The sequence below is a fragment of the Mustela erminea genome, chromosome 10, assembly GCF_009829155.1.
Source record: "Mustela erminea isolate mMusErm1 chromosome 10, mMusErm1.Pri, whole genome shotgun sequence".
Lineage (NCBI taxonomy): Eukaryota > Metazoa > Chordata > Mammalia > Carnivora > Mustelidae > Mustela > Mustela erminea.
In genome coordinates, this window is record NC_045623.1 from 100,600,240 (window position 1) to 100,623,312 (window position 23,073).

The 23,073-nt window shown below is 49.2% G+C and overlaps 1 pseudogene; it reads right to left on the reverse strand.

Annotated features, from left to right (window-relative positions):
• Nucleotides 1-2,617: 2,617 nt before the first annotated feature.
• LOC116568242 lies at nucleotides 2,618-5,338 on the reverse strand (annotated as a pseudogene).
• Between the last annotated feature and the right edge of the window lie 17,735 nt (nucleotides 5,339-23,073).

A 23,073-nucleotide genomic window follows, 5' to 3' on the forward strand; every position in this document is an offset into this window, starting at 1 on the left:
TCCCTCTGCGGGAGGAGGCTGCGCATTGTGGGGGGCAGAGTGGGGATGGGGTATGAGTTAGATGGAAACTACTCTCTACCCAATTTACTGTGAACATAAAACTGCTCTGAAAGATGAAGTCTCTTTCTAAAAATTTAACTGTAACCTTCCAGCTCTAAAATTTTATGATTCTAGACATTTTTTTAACAGAGAAAACAATTCCTTGTTCTTTGATTTCTAAGCTGTTCTAAAGTCTCATTTGTTTACAGGCATCAGACGAAATTAAATATTTTTTAAATTACCTGGATGCGTCCTTTAAAAACATCGAATCACCTTTTATGATCTTTAAAAGCAATTTATATCTTCGATATTTATATATATCACAACACAAATATTTATATTTAAATAGTTCATGACAGGTTTCTTAAAATAGTCAACGACACTGTCCAGCTTGTATCACCCGGATCTACCAGCAGGTGGCGGACAAGTCCCGAGGCTTGGAAACGTCTACCTGAGCATCTCTAGAGGTAAATCCAGTCATTCCGAAGCCCTCCCTCTCCCTGCGCCTGCGCCTGCGGCTGAAGCTGCCTGCGTGGACCATGATTCCCTGGTGGCCACGTATGAAAGCTGAATCCTATGGCATGCCCTGTGCCCTGCTCTCCTGCAGTCAAAAGCAGAAAGGAAGATTGAAGAGTGAAGGGAAAGCCCCATTTATTGAGCTTACTGTACGCCAAGCCCTCCTCGGGGGTCATCTCGTTGGCCCCTACGAGAACTGGATAAGGTGGTTGGGTATGCATCATTATGCAGGGAAATCCCCATTTACAGGGAAACGGAGGCTCTTGCCTAAGGACCTCCCACCAGCAACACCAGCCCCTGAATCCTTCATTTGGGTGCCCTTGTTTGAGTCACTGTGATAATTTTTTGGGTTCACCTTGAGTAAGGGATGCCCAGGTAGCTGGTAAAACCTTAATCCTGGGTTATGTTGGTAAGGATGTTTCTGGAAGAGATCAGCGTTTAAATCAGTAGTCTGAGGTTAGAGATTCTTGGCGTCATTCAACCCGTTGGGAATCAGAATGGAACACAAAAGGGAAGAAAGGGCAAATTCTGTCTCTGCTTGCCCATGAACTCCCAGAGCTCCTGGCTCCAAAGTCTCCAGACTCTCCGGTTCTCAGGTCTTTGGCCTCCGACGAGGTGTTACACCATCTGCTTTTCCGGGTTTCAGGCCTTCAGTCTTGGGCTGAGACCTCCCACTGGCTTTGCTGGTCCTCCAGCTCACAGAAGACAGAGAGTGGGACTTCTGCCATGATCACGTGAGCCATTTCTAATGGGTCTGTATACATTCTATTGGTTAGTCAAGAAAACTAGGCCAAGACATTGTCTTAACCCAGGCAAGGAATTCACTCATTTGCCTACAGGTATTTTGTTACACATTGCAATATACTAATTTCAAACCATGTCATTCTGTTCTTTCCTGAGGCTTGTGTGTATGTGTGTGTGTGTGTGTGTGTGTGTGTGTGTGTGTGTGTAAAGAGAGATGTTAGGAGAATAAAGTCAGTCTCTTATTGACATGACCTAGCCCCGGAATATTTTTTTTTTTAACATGGTGTAGAAATACTAAGTTTCCATGCCTGTAGGATTTTAATACTTTTGCTGAAAGGAACTTGCATGTCTCTACTGTTGAATTCAAGGACTACCCACCCATGATAGACATGGTCTGGTGAGGTCCAGAGGCTCCAACTAATCTGTAGGGTGAACAACTCCTTCCAGGTTTGGCCTGCCTTGTGCAGTGAGGTCCTTTCTCAATACAAAGGCTGGGAACTGAGGTCCTGGGGTCCACCTGGAGAATGTGGGGAGGGTTCATGTCCAGGGTCATGGCATTGGGTCACCAGTGAGCATCCCAAGAGCCCTACATTCCAATGGCTCATCGGCCACTTAGTGTGTCCCAATTGTTGTATTAAACCACCAAATAGCCCCTGAAACAAGGAGTTAAGAGATGCCCCAGAGAGATTAAAGAACTGGAGGAAATCACAAATATACAGTGAGTTCCTGGGGCCTAATCCTACCACAGCAGTTTCTGTTCATGGACAGCTCAGTAGGGCTCTTCTCCATCAGTAACTGGGGCTTCCCGGAGCGTAACTTGAAAAAACCAGTTAACAGATCAGGACGAGCACCAGAGAGCTTACACTGGGTTTCTTTATTTCCTACCCTTTCTTTACAAGGGTCCACACAGAGATAACTCGCACATGTGAGTCTCAAGCTCAAATCCCCCTGCAGAAATTCAGATTCGTATTTCTGACTATAGGACACATGTCCCTGAAGGCCCCAGCAAGTCCCTGAGTCAAGGCTTCTATCTGTGATCCTGCCTTCCCTCTGGGTCACCTCCCCTCTCCCGTTCACACTGAACAGACATCTGAAACTGTGGGTCTGTGTTCCCCTTTTGCGTGATGTTCCCATGTCCTAGATTTCAGTCTCCAGATGCCCAGAAGACAGTTGTTGAGAGATGCACCCAACTAGGCAGGCATATAACAGGGGCATATAATGGGCTCTGAATCATAGAGCATCTTGCCGCCATAGCGAGGACGGGGCTGGTGCTAAGCCAGATGGTCCTGGGCCAATCCTACGTCCCTCAGGGTCTCTGTCAGCTCAGCCCAAACCTGGGCAGATCTCCCCAAATGGAGAGCTCCCTGAGGGCTATCACTGTCCAGAGGGACAAGAGAGACAGCTCCAGGTGCAGATGGCACAGCCGGGCGGTGTGACCCCACAGCCTCCCCATGATGGCCATGGAGAGGAGGTTCCCACAGACACTGAAGGTCCAGAGCTGGTGACAGCGGCTCAGGGTGGGCAGGATGGCCTCAAGGTGGGCTTTTGTGAGTCCACACAGATCTAAGTCCAGGTCCTGGAGGGGGGCTGCCACCTTCTCTAGCAGAACCTAGAGGGGCTCAAGGCTAAAACAGATCAGGCTGATGTCACTGAGATCCAGGTCCTTCCACTGGCTGATGTTCGGGCACTGGGAGAGGCGGGCCAAGTCCGATTCTGTGAGCTGACGGTTCGTTATGGAGAGATCTTCATTATGAAGATCCAAAGGGGTCTTCAGGCACTTGGGGGAAACCAAGCAGTTAGGCCTGAGGGAGTGGGGGTGTGGGTGGCCTTAAAGGGGAGGCAAATGACTTGCCCAAGTCCAATATGGCAATGACCATTTGATGAAGGTCTATCCCAGGATCCCAGACTCATTTTAGACTGGGGCCTTCCACCTGTCCTTGTGGGACTGGGTCAGGTTCACAAAATCTTTAAAGCTCCTTTTCTTTACCCGTCAGGCAGAGTACAACATACTCCAACTTTTGGAAATGAATGAAGGTTAACAGAATGCTCTAGAATAGGATCAGTCTGACACAGAGTCTCGATCAAGGGTAGGCATCACTGAATCTTAATATTGGGACATAAGACAAGAAATGCTGTCAGTCCAGGCTTCCTTTGGGCCATTGCTCAGGCCTTCGGCACCTGCATCTCTGGTGGGTGACAAAGGCTAGTGGGAGACAGAGAACAAATCTGGTCAAGATCCCCCAGCACCAGCGGGGAGTGCCAGTGTGCAGGGGCCCACTTAGAGCCCCGTAACCTCAGCACACTTTCTACCATTGTTCATGATTCTTTCTGCTCCCACTCCCTTACCTCCAGAATCATGCACCCCCCATATGCATTCCCGGACCTGGAGCACAAAACTTTTTACAGACAGGGGATCGAGACAGACTCGTGCATGTTCACGGAGCTGCTGAGGGCAGAGCTTCTCTTTGGAGAAGCTCAGATCTGCTGTGGATTCCTTCTCCCCTTTCTTATTTCCCTGAGTCATTTTAACTTGGACATCTCTTCCTAAGGAAGAATTCACAAACCCAGCCTCACTCTATCTGACCCCCCCGTGTGTCGCCTCCTGGCAAGGTGTCTCTTTCCATAGCCAACCTTGACGTGGGTGGTTGTGTGACAGCACACTCGGGAGAGAGCAACTCATGAGACAGTGCGCCTGACATCCCAGTCTCCCATTCACTGTGACACCATCCGGGGAGTGGAGGGACGCCTCTCACCTGAGCATCTGGTCCAGGCGGCCCTCGAGGAAGGAGGGACATTCCATAGAGAACTTCTGTAAACAGCACGGCCAGGGGAACGGAGAAATGAATCGGGTGACTTGCTGCTTCTCCTCCTTGGAGGGGGTCACGTGGACATGGGAGGGCCGGAGTCTCTGCACGTTACTCGTCCGGCCCAGGTAAGGTGTAAACATCCCCGGGACGGACAGCCTCCAAGTGCAGTTCTCGTCCAACTTCAGGATGCTGTCCACCTGCCCCATGTTCAGGACCTTCTCAATCTTTTGGATGGACACTGTAAAAGTCTTTAGCATCTTCCAGCACAGGTGGAGGGAACTTCTCTGTACCACCCTACCTAAAGACGTAGGTGAGACATTCATCCTGGGTCCTGTCCCCGAGGCAGAGGTCTCTGAACACCACCGATGGAACCAAGGGCTGCCTTGTCCTTATCCATCCTCTGTCACTGGTCCCATCGGTGGGCACCCATGGGCCCTGGCTCCAGACCACACACTCCAGAAGTCCGGTCAGTATTCTGTAAATCCAGCCCCTACAGTTTCCATCTGCCGTGGGGAAAAGGGGAGCTTGGCGGAGATGCTTTAAAATCCGTGTGGAATGACACCAGAGTCTCAATGTAGGCGATCGTTGGACTCCCCACCTGTGAGAAGCATCAGCTGCCCCCCCACCCTCTTCCCTCCCTGCCTCACTTTTCTCTACCTCCTTTTCCCTTGACATCGTCCCTTGGCTCTACTTCTGGAACCTGGAGGTATCCTGAGGAGGAGGCGGGGGGCCGTGTTCTCTCAGGGGCTTCTGCATCAGAAGCAGCCACACACCCCCAGAAGCCGTCTCCCACCGCGAGCTCAGCGATGGCCAAGGCCTCTGAGCGCCTTCGCTGGCATCATCGGAAGCCTCTCACTCACCCCTTGATCATCTACTTTCTGTACCCCCAGATGCCTTTTCCAGGATACCCAGGACCCTACTGGACTATGTGGCTGAGCCTCACCTGGGGGGGGGATCTTTCTGGGCAAGGAAGACATCAAGCCCACTGAGCACGGCTGGGCAGGTGCCCTGCTGAGGCGTCTGCATCAGGGCCCTCAGAGGGAGGCGGGCCGAGGGCCAGGCACACCCCGGCACATTCAGGGTCCTGTTGCAGCTCCCAGCCAAGGCCAGCACGAGCAGCAGCCTCCATGAGCTGAGGGACGGTACTCCAGAGCGACGATGGCCAAGGCCTTGTCCTTCAGCAGGCGCTTTCCCGCCGGTTCCAGGAGTCTGGGCGGGGGCTGGGCGCTCATCCTGAATCCCATCCGGAAGGAACCCCTCGGCTGTGGCAAGGGCTTGAGGCATCCTTCTCAGGCCACGCCTGAGAACGCCCGTCTTCTCCCCCATCCTCCAGAGCAGCCAGCTTGGGGCCAGAGTCACTTCTCTGGCCCTAGTAGGAGAGCCCCAGCTTACCCCAGGTCCACTCTGGGCTCCGTGGGCATCAAGCCATGGCTCGGCCCCTCCCCGAGCACCGAGGGGAGGCACGTGCAGCCGCCAGTCCGCTCGGCTCCGCCCACCACTTTGCCTGATTCCAGTGTCACTAGGAAGTGGGTACTGAGACGCCCGACAGCTGACTCCCACCTTTTTTTTTGGGGGGGGTGAATTTTTTGACCATCACTCAAGGCCCTAAAACAGCAGGCATGGGAGTGCCGCGAGGCCCTAAGGCAGCCTCAGTTCCCACCGTTAACCCGGCTGGGCAAGGTGAAGAAAACACCGCTAAAGCGTGTGGTATTCGCTTTCACTTGACCATTTTTATTTTATTTATTTAAAATATTTACTTATTTTAGGGGGCAGGCAGAGGGTGAGAGGCAAGAAGACTCCCCACGGAGCGGAGAGACTGACTCAGGACGTGATCCCCAGGACCCTGAGATCATGACCTGAGCCGAAGGCACATGCTTCACGGGCTAAGCCACCCAGGCGCCCCCTCCCTTGAATGAGAAATTGTAAAAGCCACAGAACAGTATTACATAGGATTTGGGAGCCGCGATGGAAAATACTGAAATGTACATTTGCACGTTCTATATCAGCATTGCTATTTTGGGAAGGGGTTCCAGGGAAGAAAGAGTTCAAGGTCAGAACAAAGGCTTTGCTCTTCAAAAATATCATGGGGGAGGGGTGCCTGGGTGGCTCAGTTGTTGGGCACCTGCCTTTGGTTCGGGTTGTGATCCAGGGTCCTGGGATCGAGCCCCGAGTGGGGCACCCTGCTCTGCGGGAAGCCTGCTTCCCCCTCCCCCGCACCCCCTGCTTGTGTTCCCTCCCTTGCTGTGTCTCTCTCTGTCAAATAAATAAACAAAATCCTTAAAAAATATATCCTATGGGATGTTTTTAGGATGGGACCAAGGACGCCTGGGTGGCTCAGTCAGTGAAGCGGCCGCTTTCAGCTCAGGTCACGATCTCCAGGTCCAGGGATTGAGCTCCAATCTGGACTTCGGCTCCTCGGGGAGTTTGTTTCTCTCTCTCCCTCTCCCCGTCGCTACTGTCCATTCTCTCTCTCTCTCTCTCTCTCTCAAATAAATAAATAAGATATGCTTTTAAAATGTGGAGAATGGGGGCCCTTCCAATGGCATCAGCAGAAATCAGGAAATTCTCAAGTCCTACCGGGCTATCTTGGAACATGTGACCAGCACAGGGCACAGATCCGAAGCAGCGCAGATGGAAGGAGTGCCCAGAAAACGCCGGAAAGTGGCCCCTTTGGGTTTACACAGGAGGACGCTGACTGTTCTGATCTTCCTAGAGGTGCCAGGCTGACGGAAGGCTCTGGGACCTAGGCCCAATGCAGCGGCTGTTCCCTCTGTGGTTCTCGTGGCCCAGCCCTCCAGCTGACTAAGTTCTCCTGTGATCCAGTAAATGTTCTTTCTCTCCCAAAGAAGATCTGTTCTTACCCTGAAGCGTCTTGCCTCCTGTGCCTTTTTGGAAGCCCAAATCTCTTTGACCCTACGTGCCCTCTCAGTTCCACTAATAAGTGACCCTAAACCAGGGGCGCCTGGGTGGCTCAGTGGGTTAAAGCCTCTGCCTTCAGCTCAGGTCATGATCTCAGGGTCCTGGGATCAAGCCCTGCATCAGGCTCTCTGCTCAGCGGAGAGTCTGCTTCCTCCTCTCTTTCTACCTGCCTCTCTGCCTGCTTGTGATCTGTCTGTCAAATAAACAAAATAAAATAAAATAAAATAAAGTTACCCTAAACCAGGGGCTGTTCTCTTTCTTCCTCACCATTAAGATTTGATGGCAAATCACCCTACGTGCAGACAGCCAAGCCCGAGGGGCGAGCTTGTAGAAGCACGGGGTGGGGAGGATGTCCGCGGGCTCCCTCCTGGTGGGGCCGGGCCAGAGGAACTGAGGGAAGGAAGAGAAACAAGAGAAGGAAAAGGTTGGAGGAGCTGGTCCAGAGCCCAGAATGAGAGAGAGGAGGGCAGGGTCTGCTGAGCAGGAGAACATGTCCTCTGGTCTCAGAGAACTGTGTCCCTTCAGGGTTGAGACCACTGCAAGACTACAGGCCTGGTTTTGGGGGCTGAGAGTTCCCAAAGGCCTGGCTTTGTTTGTATCCACTAGTGAGGTTCCTAAGGCAGCCCGTGCTCCAACGGCACAGAATCAGGCCAGGGGAGAGTCAGAGAGAGAGAAAGGCAAGCGTTTATTCTGGATGCAAAGCTGAGGGGTTGGTTGTGGGGGAGCCTGGCCTTGACATCTGGCCCAAAATGGACTGTTGGGTCTCCCTGCTCATTATGGTCTCTTGGGACTTGGACAGTTTGGCTTTCCAGGAGAAAATGAGACACCATGGGGTCTGGCACCATGTCCGTGTCAGCCAAGTGACCTCACATTTTCTGCAAGCCGAAGGAAGGCCATGGTAGAGGCTAGTAAAACCAAGGCCCAGCTGCCTGGGGTGAGAGAGAACCAAGCTGGAGCCCAGGGAGCTTCAGTGGTTGGGAGGCACTAGACGACCCCGGAGTGGGGATGATCCTCCAGTGTCTCGGGCTGAGAACGGCAGGACCCTGGGGGCAGGGGGTTCTGTGGATACACGCGCTGCAAAGTCTGGGCAGACGGGATGCCCCCCTCCAGGACCCAATATCCTATACCACCCCCTCACTCCACTCTCCTTGATTCGTTAAAAATATCTACTCCTTCTTCTAACTGAAAATGTGTACCCTTTGAGCTACATCATCCATTTCCCCTTCCTCCCAACTCTTGGCAACCACCATTCTATTCTCTGTTTCTGCAAAATTGGCTTTTTTTTTTTTGATTGCCCATATATGTGATACCATATAGTATCTGTCTTTTTCTGTCTGGCTATAGTTCACGGAGTATAATGCCCTCCAGGTTCATCCATACTGTCCCAAACGGCAGGACTTCCTTCTTGGTGATGACTGCATGATATTCCATTGTGGACATATCTCCCCCTCCTCCTTTTTTTTTTTTTTTTCCTTTATCCATTCATCCATCAGAGGACATTAGGTTGTTTCCAAATCTTGGCTCTTGCGATTAAAGCTGCCGTGAGTCTGGGGTGCTCACATCTCTTTGAGGAGCTAATGTGCAGCATGGCGATCCCAGTTACGAAGACAGGGTTGTATATTTGAAAGTTCCTGGGAGTAGGTCTTCTTTTTTCTTTTAGATTTTATTTATTTATTTGATGGAGACAGAGAGGGCACAAGGGGGGGGGGGGAGCGGCAGGCAGAGAGAGAGGGAGAAGCAGGCTCCCCGCTGAGCAGGGAGCCCGATGTGAGCCTCAATCCCAGGACCCTGGGATCATGACCTGAGTTGAAGGCAGACACTTAACCAACTGAGCCCCCCAGGTGCCCTGCTGGGAGTAGGTCTTCAGCATTTCTTACACATGCAGAGTTAACTGGGTGAGGGAACGGATGTGTTCATGACTAGATCTTGGTCATCGCTGCACATATTTCCTGTATCAATCATCACATTGTGCATTTTTTAAAAAAGATTTTATTTATTTGACAGACAGAGATCACAAGTAGGCAGAGTGGCAGGCAGAGAGAGGAAGGGAAGCAGGTTCCCTGCAGAGCAGAGAGCCGGATGCAGGGCTTGATCCCAGGACTCTGGGATCATGACCTGAGCTGAAGGCAGAGGCTTTAACCCACTAAGCCACCCAGGCGCCCCTACATTGTGCATTCTAAGTATATACAATCGTATTGGTCAATTGTTCCTCAATGAAAAAAAAAAGTTTTTCCTGGATGTCAAGGGCACGCCAACTGCTATTCTGGGTGACAGGGAAACAGCCAACAAACACGACCCGGTCCAGCTCTCAACGTTATCTCCTATGTGCAGACTTTACTTTCCATCGAGGCAGACAAAACACTCATCAGCTGAACAGTAAATTAAATGCAGGTGCACCCCAGTCGCAGCAGCACAAGATGGTAAAAATGAGTGCGTGCTCAAAGTACAAAGCGATCCTAATAAGCAATGGGGAAAATTATGATTATCCCTTGACCTTCAAAAATTTTTAAGAACTCTCCTATTGTGGTTGTAAATGTAAAAAATGTAAATGTAAAAAAAATGAAAAAAAAACAGTAAAATTAATATTTATTTAGTACAATGTCATTTAAAACATTGAGCATTAGAGAGCTTTATTTCCTTGTAAAAAAAATGTATCAAGAGTAGTGTGACCAGTGATTCCCTCCTCACGGCTTCACTGGGGACAGGGAGCAAACATCTTCTCCAAGCTTTGGTGATTGTTACACTCCTGACTTTGGCTCAGCGCCCCCCCCCCCGCTTCTTTCCTGCTTCCAATGTCATGAAATATCCCCCAAGAGTTCGGTTCATGTGAAGTTTCTTGCCACGCCCCTTCTCCTGGACATCTTCATCCCTTTGTTCCCATACTTTCCACAGTTACGCATCTCTGGGAGATGGGAATGTGAGCTGGAGACCAACAGTGGCCCGGGAGAGAGGGGCACCCTTGACTGGTCCAAGGTCACTCTTCAGGAAAATGGAGGGAGCAGGTCTGCGTTTACATGTGTTTTATCCAAACACCGCACCACGCTTTTCCTCCCTGCGCATTGACTCTATTAAGAGAAAGGGCGCCCATCAGCGAGTCCTTAGAAGAGCGGGAGGGAAGCATTCCTACCAGTGTCAGCGTGCTTTCTCCGACCAAACCTGGTTTCTGTGTCCTTTGGGGTGGAAACTCACAGGACCCCGCAGATCATGGATCATGAGTTGGGGATGGACCAGGGAGTCCAAGAGGAGTTTGTTCTTGGGCCGGGAAGGGAGCTCTGTGGGGATCCCAGAGGGGTGGGGGTGAGGCCAGGACCCACCGCAGGGGATCTGAGCTGTGGGAAACCTCTTTCTCTCCACCTACTCGGGGGTACAGGGGCGGGCCCTGGGTCCTCTCCCATCCTGTGTCCGTCTTCCCCAGAGGACGCGCCTGGAGGATCACTGTGGTAGCCTTCAAGGTACCCTAGACCCCAAGAGGGTATGATATCCCCAGCCCCAGCCTCAAGGCACTTGGCAAGGAGAAAGGTCCCTATGGTTCCTTTCCTTCCCCCGAGCAGGTTTCCTGCCTCCCTTGCTCTCCTGGGATTCTTCCTTCCAGGCGTCAGGCCAGGCTCAGCCAAGGTCCTGGGAGGAGGGAGAGGAGTGCCAGCCAGCCCTCATGGTCTCAAGTTCAATGTTTGACATCATCTCCAAATGACGGCTTTTGCCCATTGGTCTCCTATTCTCCGAGGTCTTTCTGTTGGATTCCTCAGTGGCACTGGCTGTCCAGGAAGATGGGGACTTTTTGCTTGTCTCTGCCCTGGGACCCACTGCATCCTGGAGGCATGATTGCTTCTAGGCAGGTCTATGTACCCACACAGGGTCCCCTCCAATGGACACAGCTTCCCACAGAGAGTCACTGGTACCCTCCATCTTCCTCACCTGGGGACTGCAGACCCCAGCCTCCTTCTGGCTAATTCTCTTTCTAATTCTCCTTGAATCACTCAACAAACACTTGTCCCTGGGTGACTTCTCCCATGGTGACACAGTGCCCAGTGAGACGGACAGTGTCCTACTCACAGGCTGTCACAAGACCACGGTTGTAAATTGGCAGGTTGTAACTGGTTCTCTGAAAAGAACACAGAGGCTGAGATAGAAAACTACAAAGGAGGGGGCGGTGTCTCACTTGGGTTATGGGAAAGCACTGTTCCTGCACTTTCTCTCACAGAACGAGCTGTGGGAATTGTGTCCAAGAAAACCAGAGACGGACAAGGGTTAGAGGGAAGGCAGATTTTATTCAGGACTGTTGCAGTAAGACCGAACAGGACTCTACTCCTAATACAACAGGGACAAAGGGAGATTAACAGCCAAGGAGTGGGGGAGGCAGGTCATGGGACGTGGGGACCTAACAGGATTCCTGCTGGAGGCAGCCCCGGGGTGGGGGGTGATCAGGTATCAGGTGGGGTGGGGGATTCTTGCTGAACCAACGTAGCAGGAGTCTTGCTAAGACTGGATTTTACAAGGAAGTGCACAGATGGGCCGAGGAGAAGGTTCTGGAGCCTGGCTAAGGGTTGGTCAAGCAAAGAATGTTTGTCGGTAGAAGGGATCATGCTGAGTCACTAGGCAGACTGCAGATGTTGTCAAGGTGGTGGCCAACTGGAAAAGAGAAACAAAGACGCTGAGTCCCGGCGGGGGCATCGGCAGACCACGTGGGACTGGGAACAAAGAGAGGCTCCGTGGAAAGATTTCCATGGTCTGATTAATGCTTTCACGCTCACCAGGAAGGATGTGTGGAGAGTAAAGCTGTAGGGGAGCACACTGGTCTGAGCACAGACCTATCAAGCCGCTGCAGAGAGACTCAGAGGTAGACACATGCGGACACCATAGCAATGGACTTCTATCCTTTAAATGGGTGAATTGTGTGGTGTGTAGATTATATCCCAATACAGCTGCCATTTTTTTAAAATGCCATGCTTCACTGTAAATTTTTTTTTCTGAGTTTTGGAAGACATGACTGCTTTCGATAAAAATGTGGCATTTATAGTTCATGCCACAGGTTGGGCACCGTGTATGTAAAATGGCGTCAATAAACACGCTCTTAGCATTTCTCCATTTTGATTAATACGGTTCATATTAATAGACATAATCCCCCTAAACCAAAGCTCTTTGGGATCTTTGATATATTTTAAGGATCTAAAAGGGTCTTGAGACTCAAACTTTGTGAACGGCTGATCTAGGGACAAAATTTACCCAAAAGGAAAGCAGTGGTTTCGTGATGGAGTTTCGTGATGATTCTTTTCTCCTTGTATTGTTGGTTAGTCCTGTCCACGCCCTCCAAGCACAGTCAGTGCGACCTGACAGGGAGGGGTCCGTCCCCACACCAGGTCACCCTCTCGCTGCCGCTTCTCACTTGGCTTAGTTCAGACAGCTAAATGGCTCCTAAGTGCAAATACTTGCTTTCATCTCTTCCATTGTAAAATGCTATCCCTTTTACTTCTCTTTTCTGTCTTGTTTTGGGCATAATTTCTCAGAATAATTGTCGTATGAATCGTGAGGTCAGGAACACACAGTGCCTTACAGTGCCTTGTCTAAATGGGGTGTGGGGGAAATACAGAGTGCGAGGCAAGCAGGCAGATGACGTGGGGCCTGGGGGGCAGGGTAGGTCTCTCTAGAGCCTCGTGGTGGTGGGACCCGAGGAGCTGGGTTCCATGCCCTGGTCCCCCCACACCCCAGACCCACAGGGCCAGACACCTGGACTGGTCACCTGTGCAGTTTGTTTGTTTTTTTTCTCCTTACAATGGCCTGTGCTTGGAAGAGGCACCACCAGATAATCAAGTCAGCAAAAGTCACAGGGACCTTGAAAAGTAAAGGCTGCCCCCTGATCTTCCAAGTGGAAAGCCAAGGTCCATGTCGCATATAGCTGGCTTTTCCACAGAGACCTCGTGCCGGGTCTCGGCCGGTGGGAGAGCCATTCTGGAGGGAGCGAGGTGACTCAGAGCCCACATTTCCAGGAAGTTCCTTGAGAGCTGACCCGGACACAGCCCAGTGCTCTCTCCTGCACAGACGTGGGCACTGGCCTGATGAGAGGCCCCAGAGGTGAGCTTTCCACCCATCCTGATGCCACCTGCTCTCCTGTTCCAGCCCCATTTCCAAAACCCAGTGAGTAGGCACCATCCCAGCCAAGACTGTTAGACACTCCTATCTCCCACTAACACTCTGGGTCTTCTAAGCCTTTGTTCTTCCAAAATCTTTTCCAAACCTTAAGTGCCAGGTCCTTGCTCACCTACCTCCTCCCTGGTCTCTCTGTCGAGACGGTCCCTCGGTCCTGTCTCTCCGGCCACCAGGGAGCACTGTGGGGTCAGAGTTAGCTGCGGTCGAGGGTCCCCTGCAAGGCGCAATGGTCTCACCTTGAACTACTGGGAAGCACAGGGAGAGGCTAGGAAGGTAGAACATAACCTCGAGGGCAGAGGCTGGCTAGGGGATCACTGGAAGTTTGTAAGTAGGGGTGTGAGATGACCTGATGCATGTTTTCCTGGTGGCCTCCCCTCACCGCTGCTGGACTATGTTCCACGGTGGAGTAAACAGAGAAACAGAGACACCAGCCAGGAAGCTCTGAGCTCTGGATGGGGGATCCTGGCTTGCACTTGAGCAGCTGCCGGGATGGCTTTGCGCATGCCCTGGAGGTGAAATCAGCAGGATTTGCTTAGTGCAAGAGACTCTCCAGAGCTTGGTGCAAATGACCTTCTTTGCTTAGTGCAAGAGACCCTCTAGAGCTTGGTCTTGACTTTCTGAGATTGAGAGGAAGGGGAAGGAGCATCTATCTAATAAAAAGTAAGAAGTCTGCTGGGCCATGTTAAATCGCAGACGATTACATCATTGGATGAAAATAAAATCAAGTACAGAACAGCATATGCAATAGAATTCTATTCATATTATACTCATTCAACAGCTATTTGCAAGGGACTCCCACTGATTTTGTTATTTTATACCTGGTGGACGAGGGTTGGAGGGGCAAGGGGATTCCAGCCCCAGCATGTTCCGAGCCCAGGCCCCTAACCAGGGTTAGTTTCAGGTCTGGAAGAACAACTAGGTAACCACAGTTCCCCCACAGTCTCTCCAGAGACCTCAGAGACGTCCTGTTTGTCAGCTGGCTGGAATTGGGACCTGGAAGGGAGCTCCACAGGCTGGGAGGCCAACAAGGGTGTGCCTTCAGATTCATGCCTGGATCCTCTTCCCCCACCGTGGAAGCACCCGAATACATAAGACAGCTAGTAACAAACATAAAGGAATTAATCAAAAATAATACAGTAGGGCACCTGGGTGGCTCAGTGGGTTAAGCCTCTGCCTTCAGCTCAGGTCATGATCTCAGGGTCCTGGGATCGAGTCCCGCATTGGGCTCTCTACTCAGCGGGGAGCCTGCTTCCTCTTCTCTCTCTCTGCCTGCCTCTCTGCCTACTTGTGATCTCTCTCTGTCAAATAAATAAATAAATAAAATCTTTAAAAAAAATAATACAGTAATAGTAGGGGACATTAACACCCTGCTTACAGCAATGGACAGATCATCTAAAAGGAAATCAGCAAGGAAACACTGGCTTTGAATGACACACTGGACTAGACAGGTCTAACAGATATATTCAGAATAACCCATCCTTAAACATCAGATACACAACTTTTCAGGTGTTCCTGAAACATTCTCCAAAATAGATCAGATATTAGGCCCCAAAGAGGCCTCAGTAAACACAAAAAGACTGAAGTCATACCATGCACCTTTTCTGACCACAATACTATGATGAAGCTGGAAGTCAGCCACAAGAAAAAAAATCTGGAAAGACCACAGTTACTTGGAGGTTAAGCAACGTTCTGCTAAACGATGAATGGCTCAACCAGGAAATAAATGAAGAAATTAGAGAAGTACATGGAAACAGATGAAAACACAACACTCCAGAACCTTTGGGATACAGCAAAGATGGTCCTAAGAGGGAGGCATATAGCAACATAGGGCTACCTCAAGAAGCAAGAAAAAGTGGTGCCTGGGTGGCTCAGTGCGTTAAGCCTCTGCCTTCGGCTCAGGTCATGATCTCAGTGTCGTGGGATCGAACCCCGCATCGGGCTCTCTGCTCAGTGGGGAGCCTGCTTCCCCCACCGCCACCTGCTTGTGACCTCTCTTTCTGTCAAATAAATAAATAAAATCTTTTAAAAAAAAAAAAAAGAAGCAAGAAAAGTCTGGAGTGTCTGGGTGGCTTAGTTGGTTGAGCATCTGCCTTCAGCTCAGGTCATGATCCCGGGGTCTTGGGATCAAGCCCCACATTCAAGCTCTCCGCTCAGCAGGGGAGTCTGCTTCTCCCTCTGATCCTCCCCCATCTCGTGCTCTCTCTTTCTCTCTCAAGTAAATAAATAAAGTCTTAACAAAAAAAGAAGGAAGAAAAATCTTAAACAACCAAGTCTTGCATCTAAAGGTGTTAGAAAAAAACACAACAAAAGAAGCCAAAAACCATCAGAAGAAGGGAAGTAATAAAGATTCGAGCAGAAATAAATGATACAAAAACTAAAAAACCAATAGAGCACAATAATGAAAACAGAAGCTGGTTCTTTGAAAAAATTAATAAAATCGACAAACCCCTAGCCGGACTTAACAAAAAGAAAAGAGAAAGGACCAAAATAAAATCACAGATGAGAGAGGAGAAATAAAAATAAACACCACAAAAATACAAATAATTATAGGAGAATATTATGAAAAACTGTAAGCTAACACATGGGACAACCGAAAGAAATGGATAAATTCCCAGAAACATGTAACCTACCAAACCTGAAACATGAATTACTGGCAAAAAAATTGCATCAGTCATCAAAACATTCCCAACAAGCAAGTGTTCAGGGCCAGATAGCTTCACAGGAAAATTCTACCAAACGTTTAAAGAAGAGTTAATACCTATTCTTCTCAAACTATTCCCCCAAAATAGGAAAGGATGAAAAACTTCAATATTCATTCTATGAGACCAGCATTACCCTAATACCAAAACCAGATAAAGACACCACAAAAGGGAGAATTACAGGCCAATGTCTCTGATGAACATGGAGGCAAAAATCCTCAACAAAATACTAGCAACCAAATCCAACAATGTATTTTTTTAAATTTTTTTTTAAGATTTTATTTATTTATTTGACAGAGATCACAAGTAGGCAGAGAGGCAGGCAGAGAGAGAGAGAGGAGGAAGCAGGCTCTCCGCGGAGCAGACAGCCCGATGCGGGGCTCGATCCCAGGACCCTGGGATCATGACCTGAGCCGAAGGCAGAGGCTTTAACCCACTGAGCCACCCAGGTGCCCCCAACAATGTATTTTTAAAACGTCATTCACCATGATCAAGTTGGACTTATTCCTAGGATGCAAGTGAGGTTAAATATTTGCAAATTAATCAGTGTGATACATCACATCAGTAAAAGAAAGGATAAAAAAAAGTATATATGATCATTTCAATAGATGCAGAAAAAACAATTGACAAAGTACAACATCCATTCATGATAAGAACCCTCAACAAAGTAGATTCAGAGGGAACATATCGCAGTGTAATAAAAGTCATATACGAAAACCCACAGCTAAAATCATCCTCAATGGGGAAAAACTGAGAGCTTCCCACTCTAAGGTCAGAAGTAAGACACCACTCTCAGCACTTTTATTCAATATAGCGCTGGGAGTCCTAGCCACAGCAATCAGACAACAAAAAGAAATAAATGCATCCAACGTGGTAGGAAGAAGTAAAGCTTTTGCGATTTATATAGGACATGAAAAACCAAAAGGCTATATAGTCTACAAAGAAAACTCTGAAGACTCCACCAAAAATCTGCTAGAACTGATGAGTGAATTCAGTAAAGTTGCAGGACCAAAAAAGCTATCTACAGAAATCTGTTGTATCTTTATACGCTAATAATGGAGCAACAGGAAGAGAAATTAAAGCATCAATCCCATCTGTAATTGCAGCAAAAATAATAAAATACCTAGGGATAACACTAACAAAGAAGGTGAAAGGCATGTACTCTAAAAACCATAAAATACTGGTGAAAGAAGTTGAAGACAACACAGTATGGAGGATCCTCAAAAACTTAAAAATAGAACCACCCTATGACCTACTCATTGTACTACTGGGTGTTTAAGCAAAGAATACAAAAACACTAATGTAAAGGGGTTCGTGTATGTCTATGTTTATAGCAGTGTTATGTACAAGAGCCAAATTATGGAAGCAACCCAAGTGTCCCTCGATTGATGAATGGATAAAGATGTTGTGTATATACATTCCAATAGTGGAATATTATTCAGCCATTTAAAGCAATGAAATCTTGCCATTTACAATGACAGGGATGGAGCTAGAGAGTATTACGCTAAGTGAAATAGGACAGAGAAAGACAAATACCGTATGATTTCACTCAGATGTGGAATTTAAGAAACAAAACAAATAAGCAAAGGGAAAAAAGAGAGAGAGGGGAAACCAAGAAACAGACTCTGAACTATAGAAAACAAACTGATGGTTACCAGAGGGGAGGTGGGTGGGTGGGGGAAGTGGGATGGGGATTAAGGAGGGCACTTTTTGTGATGAGCACCAGGTGATTAAAATAAAAACTTTAACAAAAATTCATGCCTGAATTCTCTAAGCATCAGTACACCCAGGCTCACCACCAGCTGTCAGATGTTTTCCAAGAACAATCAGAAAATCTGGTTTTGAATTGTTTTCACATCTGAGGTTAGAACCAATCTCAGAGACCCTGAATTTGAAACCACAGCTGCCTGTATGTTGGTGTCAAATCGGCCAGCAGGAGGCAGGCTTGTCCCAACCAGCAGGACAGCACCGGGGTTGCACGGGGGCTTGGCTCCTGAAGTGCCTGGTTCCGAGGTAAAAAGTATCCTGTCTCAGTGGAGGCAATGGCTGGCACAGGAGTAGACTCTACCTCAGGTCTCAACTGTCCTCCATGGCCTTGGCTGTTTTCTTGACTTTATTTTATTTTATTTTATTTTTTCAGTGTTCCAACATTCATTGTTTATGACCCACACCCAGTGTTCCATGCAATACGTGCCCTCCTGAATACCCACCACCAAGCTCACCCAACCCCCCCAGCCCCTGCCCTCCAAAACCCTCAGTTTGTCTCTCAGAGTCCACAGTCTCTCATGGTTCATCTCCCCCTCCGATTTCCCCCAACTCGCTTCTCTCCTTCTCCCAATGTCCTCCATGTTATTCCTTATGCTCCACAAGTAAGTGAAACCGTATGATAATTGACTCTCTCTGCTTGACTTATTTCACTCAGCATAATCTCCTCCAGTCCCGTCCATGTTGCTACAAAAGTTGGGTATCAACCCTTTCTGATGGAGGCATAATACTCCATAGTGTATATGGACCACATCGTCCTTATCCATTCGTCCATTGAAGGGCATCTTGGTGCTTTCCACAGTATGGCAACTGGTCATTGCTGTTATGAACACTGGGGTACAGATGGCCCTTCTTTTCACTGTATCTGTATCTTTGGGGGTAAATACCCAGTAGTGCTAGGGATAAAGAGAACATTCCTCAACTTCATAAGATCTATCTATGAAAAACCCACAGCGAATATCATTCTCAAAGGGGAAAAACTGACAGCCTTCCCTTTGAGATCAGGAACACGACAAGGATGGCCACTCTCACCACTGTTGTTCAACATAGTACTAGAAGTCCTAGCAACAGCAATCAGACAACAAAAAGAAATAAAATGTATTCAGACTGGCAAGGAAGAAGTCAACTTTCTCTCTCCTCTTTATATGGAAAACCCAAAACACTCCATCCCCAAAACTACTAGGACTCATACAACAATTCAGTAATGTGGCAGGATACAAAATCAATGCACAGAAATCAGTTGCTTTCTTATACACTCACAGTGAAAATACAGAAAGGGAAATTAGAGAATTGATTCCATTTACTATAGCATCAAGAACCATAAGATACCTGGGAATAAATCTAACCAAAGAGGTAAAGGATCTGTACTCAAGGAAATACAGAACACTCATGAAAGAAACTGAAGAAGACACAAAAAGATGGAAGACTATTCCATGCTCTTGGATTGGAAGAATAAAAATTGTTAAAATGTCTATACTGCCTAGAGCAATCTATATTTTCAATGCCATCCCATTCAAAACTTCACCGGCATTTTTCAAAGAGCTGGAACAAACAATCCTAAAATGTATATGGAATCAGAAGAGACCCCGAATTGCTAAGAAAATGTTGAAAAAGAAAAACAAAACTGGGGGCATCCCGTTGCCTGATTTCAAGCTTTACTACAAAGCTGTGATCACCAAGACAGCACGGCACTGGCACAAAAACAGACACATACACCAGGGGAACAGAGTAGAAAAGCCAGACATGGACCGTCAACTCTATGGTCAACTAATCTTCGACAAAGCAGAACAAAATATACAGTGGAAAAAAGACAGTCTCTTCAATAAATGGTGCTGGGAAAATTTGTCCATTGTTTTTGTTGAGCAATAGTTGCCACCATTTAGAGAGGATTTGTTATGTACCAAGCTCTGGGCTCAGTATTTCTCTCTGCATTAGAGATAGTTATGGTACCCATTGCTAGAGGAAGAGGGATTCAGAGAGGGGCTGTAACTTCTTCAAGGTCACACAGCCTGTCCCCAGTGAAACTGGCATTCTAAGGCACCGCAGTCGGTGCTCTGGAAATTTTCACTGTGTTGTCCCAGCATCTGGCAACACATTACTCACTTCATACTTTGTAATACATCCCAGAGACATAGGCTCCCACTGTTGCTGGGAAGCCTTAGAGAAAGTCCGGTCCAGGTGTTTGCAATACTGTTTTCACGGCAGAATCTGGTATTCCAAAGAGATGGCACAAATAAAATAAGAGGGCAGCCTCCTGGAGCGGTTCCCAAGGTACGTTCCCCAGACCAGCAGGAACAGCATCACCTGAGAACTTGCCAGGAATGTGACTTCTCGGCCCCACCCCACACCCCACTTGTCCACAAACTCAAAGGGCAAGAACCCCACCCCTGCCCAGCCACGCTGATGCTGCTCAGGCTTGAGAAGCGAGTTGAAGCAGGGGTGTGGAGAAGAGACCCTCACTCTCCTTTTCACTCCTTCGAAAAAGACAGGGCGCTCCTCCCCCGCCTGGTTTCACTGGGGCCACTGCTGTGGGTTGCGCGGTCTGATTTGTTAATCTGGTTACAGTGTTTCTATCTGATTTTCAATTTTTTAATAATCTGATGCCAGTACTTCAGGCGACGGTAGTGTTTATTCTATCTATCTATCTATCTATCTATCTATCTATGTGGGGAGGGGGCTTGGGAAGAGAGAGAATCTCAAGCAGACTCCATGCTGAGCGCAGAGCCGGACACGGGGCTCGATCCCACAACTCTGAGATCATGACCTAAGCCAAAATCAAGAGTCAGATGCTTAACGAACTGAGCCACCCAGGTGCCCCTAGAGCTACTTTTTAATCTGTGTGTGTGGAAGGCCGAGGAGTGCTGACCCGTGCACGCAGCCACAGTCCTGGGGCTCATTGCCCCACCGCATGGCCCCTCCACCTTCCCAGTCGCCTGGAAAGGACTAGATACGTCTCAGGGGTTACACGATGGAACACACACGCTCAGTGCACTGGACTCCTGCCTTGCATCCAGGCTCCAGATGAATCACACACCCCCTCTCCTCCAGCCAGTGTCCACAACCTCATCCCCCGAAACTCTGAATATGTTAGACTATATTCCAAAAGAATTTTGCAGACGTGACTGAGGATACGAGATGGGGGGATTATCCTGGATGATCCGGCATCCCATTTAATGACGAGGGTCCTCCCAGGACGGGGAGAGAGAGAGAAAATGCTACACTGCTTGCTGGTCTGCAAAGAGCGAGGGGGCCATGAGTCAGGGAGTGTAGGTATCCCCTCGAAGCAGGAAAAGGCAAGGAACCCCTTCACCCCTAGAGCCTCCTGAAGAACCCACTGTGGACTTTGCACCCCCGGAACTGTAGGAGAATAAGCTTGTGTTCCTTTCAGCCACTAAGTTTGTGGTATTTGTTACAGCAGCAGTAAGAAGCCCATACACTATCTTTGAGGCTTTTAACAAACCTCCTAAGTTCCTTCCCAACACGGAGCCTCATACATGCTGTTCCTGCGACCTAAGCCACTCTCTCCACCCTCCCCACCTGCCCTTTCACCTGGTTAGTACCCCCCATCCCCCCACCCCATTCTGGCCTCTGTCTAAATACCCCTTCTTTCAGGAAGGCTTCCCTGCTAGGTCATGTCTCCGTTCCCCTATTATTGCTTTCAGTACCCCCGCACCGATCTCCCTCATGATGCACTGGCCACCTAGATCCCGAATTCTGTAAACTGGTCCCCAACATCACTCTGTCCTGTCCTGTCCTGTATTTGTTTAGATCCCTGTCCTCTACCTAATGGAAGCCTCTGTGATGTCAGTGCCCTGTTCGATTGTGGCTCAAAGGATGTTTATGGGATCGCTGAGCAGCCGCCGGAGGAGCGAGCAGGGCCAGCGGGGTGCCAGTCCCCCCGCAACCACTTGGGTCTCTCCTCGCGGCCCAGCGTCCATTATCCCCCTTCCTCTTCCTGCCCACCGCTCTTCCTGCAAACACGACTCAGCGCCTCGTGGGTGCCCAGCTCTAACTTCAGGGAAATTGGAGTGTGGTAGGGAAGACAGGGTCAGTGAACAGACTTTTGGAAGAATGAGCGATGGCTCTAGAGTGTGCCAAGGTTGACCTAGAGGAGGCCTGGGGTCAGCAGGTGTCCTTGACAGGGACGGCCCAAAGCCAGTCTTCCTCTGCTTTGAGTCACCTTATTTCTGGACCAGAATCACAGCCAACTACACACATGTGTCCCTGAGCCAAGCGCACAGCCGACTGATGCAACCAGCTGGTCTCAAGGCTTTCATTTCTTTGAAAAGACAGTTTCGCACAAGAGCTAAGCATGCCTGCTCTGTGACCAGCCCACCTAGGTTCAAATCCCAGCTCTAGGATTCACTCCCTGTGCAATCTTGGTCCTGCTGGTTAATCTTCATTGTGTCTGCACTTTATTCCCGTTTCTGTAAATAGAAATGACATTTATAATTCCTGCCTGGGGGTACCTACCATGGAGGGTGGTAAAGACAGTCAATGAGATAATCTCATTTACACCTAGATCCTGGCTTTTGTTGTACTGCCTGTTTAACCCCAAATAAATATTAGATCATGTTTTCCCTTCCTTTCCCCCCACACCTTGATTATTTGCTAGAGCAGGTGCCAAAAACGTTAAGGAAAAGATCCATGGAAAAATACTTCTAGTCATTTCTTTTTCTCCAAAGCAGAAAAAACACCCATTGGTAGTGTTAGATGTGAGATGGGCTGGCAGGGCGTCAGAATTGTACTATTTCCCTGCCCTGGTGGACAGCCAGATTCTGAAGGATGGAGCTACAGAGGGTGACCTCCTTTCCGACGCTAGCAGGAGGATTGCGGCTAGGGGGAGGGCAGGGCTCACTTGTCTCTGACTCGGAAGTGGGAGTGGCTGAGTTCTGGGAAGAATAAGGGTCTTTGGGCATCCAGATGGGCTGGGGTCTGGACAGAGGTCCACCTTGGGGCAGGGGTGTAGGGAAGCAGCTAGATGGGGCCCAGAGTGGGGAACAGGACTGGGTCATGGTGAGTGGGGGGCAGCGTGGGTTCAGAGAGGAGCCCTAGAAGAGACAATGGCTCATTCATTCATCCAGCCAAAGACAATACACCTAGCGTCCCACCTCCAGTAATGAACGCAGCCAGGCAGGGTGGAGGCAGAAGGCAGAGAAGCCCATTCTGGGCAGACACGGGCCATCGTGCTTCTCCAGAGGTTGGACGCCACGTCTGGTGGCAGAACGTGCCCCAGGGGACTCCATCCTGGGCAACGACGATCGCACCCAGTCCCTGAGCCAGGACACAGCCCCGGATCTTCTGTCCGGGGGTCCATCCTCCTTCTGAAACACTTGCTGAAAAATTCCCCATCCTCAAACCCGGAAAAGGATTTGAGAGCTCAGAGGTGGGAGGGAGATGCCGTGTGTCTCGCTTCCTCTGAGCCCTGGGTTCAGCACGCC